The 2,502-nt window shown below is 50.4% G+C and overlaps 1 long non-coding RNA gene across 1 annotated transcript; it reads right to left on the reverse strand.

The window, feature by feature from the left end:
- Window positions 1–711: 711 nt before the first annotated feature.
- Window positions 712–2,156, reverse strand: LOC137218226 (uncharacterized). The gene is made up of 2 exons (XR_010940537.1): window positions 1,962–2,156; window positions 712–1,193 (listed from the first exon to the last, which is right to left on the reverse strand). It is a non-coding gene; the product is annotated as an uncharacterized lncRNA (long non-coding RNA).
- Between the last annotated feature and the right edge of the window lie 346 nt (window positions 2,157–2,502).

Raw genomic sequence — 2,502 nt, forward strand, 5'->3', positions numbered from 1 at the left:
TAATATATTTCATCTTAAATGGTCTTATGAAGTATGCAAAGGTTGGTATTTTAAAAATCGTCACTGTGCCTGGAACTTCTAAAAGTGATTCACAATTTTTTAAATTACATTCCTATAAAAATTTTGTATTGACATGAATATTATGATTTTTAATAATACGAGTCACATTGGAATATTGCAGAAGAGTTTTCAATGAGCTTATGTGTATAAATATTTAAGACTGTCACTGTATTATGAGAAAATTTCAAACACAGCAATATTTTGACTTGAAAATGAGAAAAAAGCTAAGAACTACATCTTAAATATTGCTCATTGTGGGGCTTCCCTGATGGTGCAGTGGTTAAGAGTCCACCACCCAATGCAGAGGACACGGGTTTGAGCCCGAGTCCAGGTAGATCCCACATACAGCGGAACAACTATGCCCGTGAGCCACAACTACTGAGCCTGCGCTCTAGAGCCTGCGAGCCACAACTACTGAAGCCCACGCACCTAGAGTCCGTGCTCTGCAACAAGAGAAGCCACCGCAATGAGAAGCCGCGCGCCACAATAAAGAGTAGCCCCCGCTCGCCACAACTAGAGAAAGCCCATGCAACAACGAAGACCCAATGCAGTCAAAAATCAAATAAATTAAATAAATTTTAAAAAGAATGATTTGTAAAAAAAATAAATAATAAATATTGATGACGTAGAGAAAATAGCACAACATGAAAGTTATGAGTTAAGTTTTATTGGGGGAAAAATAAAGACTATATCCTGGGAAACAGAATCTCAGATGGCTCCAAGAAACTGTTCCAAAGAGGCATGGGGAAGGTCAGTGTATATGTAATTTTGGTGAAGGGGGAGTACACGCAATCGAGCACATATAATTTTTGCAGAAGGTTTCTGCTCCTCTCATGCAGGCTCCGGCTAGTGACGTCACCATGAAGGATTTCAGTGCTTCTCTAGACACGAGGAGATACAAGAACTGGGCTCATAAAATCAGCTCCTGAAAGTATCTAACTCTCTGAAGAGCTGTCCTGCCAGCTTCCCCCGAGCACAGAGCACGTCATTTCCGCTCTCCACCCTGAACTCCTTTCAGGGGGTGTTGAAGGTCAGCGGCTGCAGCAGCTGCACCAGCACCTGATTTAATCCTTGTCGAGGTAGACGGCAAGTGCCGATCCATAGCTGACAATACGCTCCAAATAATTTTATTCCTTTAAGACGGAAAAGTAAAATACAATAAATTCTGATTCTGACATGTTTAAACTATAAAACTTAACATAGTGTGTTTTACTACACTTTTTTTTTTACTCTTTTATTTTTTTTGCGGTACGCAGGCCCCTCACTGTTGTGGCCTCTCCCGTTGCGGAGCACAGGCTCCGGACGCTCAGGCTCCGGACGCTCAGGCTCAGGGCCATGGCTCACGGGCCCAGCCGCTCCGCGGCATGTGAGATCTTCCCGGACCGGGGCACGAACCCGTGGCCCCTGCATCGGCAGGCGGACTCTCAACCACTGCGCCACCAGGGAAGCCCTGTTTTTCTACTCTTTCAATACGTTTTCAACTAGATCCACGTTACCTGCACATGATCCGTGTATAGTCTGTTAGTTAAGGTCTTTGAACAAAGGAATAAGTGGATAATTCCGTGCGGTTGAGGACAAGGGGCGGAAACAGTTCTCTTGGCCACTAAAAAAAGGGGACATTTTTACAACCATCCGGGGGCGTCTGAGGAAACCCAGCAGAGTCTGTCCGCGAGGGTGAACTCTCCTGGTCGCCCGCGCCCGAGCTCCTTCCCCGCGGCCCAAGGGTCCGGGGCTCAGCCGCGCCGCCCGCGAGGACACGCGATTCCCGCGCTCCGCCTCGGGCGTGGCTCCTCCCGCCAACCGCCCCGCGTCCGGAACAGACGCCCCGCCGGGAACAGCCTCCACGCCGCCGGCCCCTCGGAGACCGGATCCGAGGGACAACAAGCGACATCGAACGTTACCTGAGAAGGTGGGGATACACCGCGCGGGGCGGCCGGAAAGGAAGACGCGGAACCTCGAGGAGCGGGCACAGCCCCATTGCACCGGCCGGGGCGCGGGTGGGGAACGTCTTCCTCCCGCAGACCAGCCAGCCCCACGCGCAGGTCCGCAACCGCCCTGGCGCCTCCACTCCGTCCTCAGGGAAGACTGCCCATCAAGTCCGGGTGCAGTTGCGCATGCGCCCCATCGCCTGTGACATAGTGGCTTCGTGCCCCCCCTGCAGGCCCTTGGGGGAAGTGTAGGATGCTCGAACTCACTGGAGAACATGTGCCCCCTCCCAGCCAGGATGCTAAGTTACTCAAAATCTCAGTGCCCCAGCCTCTCTGCTGATGGCACTGGTGATGCTCTGTTCCAGCCATGCCCGCTCTCTTGCCTGGGATGTGCTCCACTCTTTGGAGCCATGTCATCTGGTTTTTAGGTCATCCCCCCAAAATGATAATAACCTCTATTCTATGCCACAATGACAGTATCCATTTCAGGTCCCTAGAAAAGAGCCACCAATTT

This window comes from Pseudorca crassidens, unplaced genomic scaffold, assembly GCF_039906515.1.
Source record: "Pseudorca crassidens isolate mPseCra1 unplaced genomic scaffold, mPseCra1.hap1 Scaffold_64, whole genome shotgun sequence".
NCBI classification, from domain to species: Eukaryota; Metazoa; Chordata; class Mammalia; order Artiodactyla; family Delphinidae; genus Pseudorca; species Pseudorca crassidens.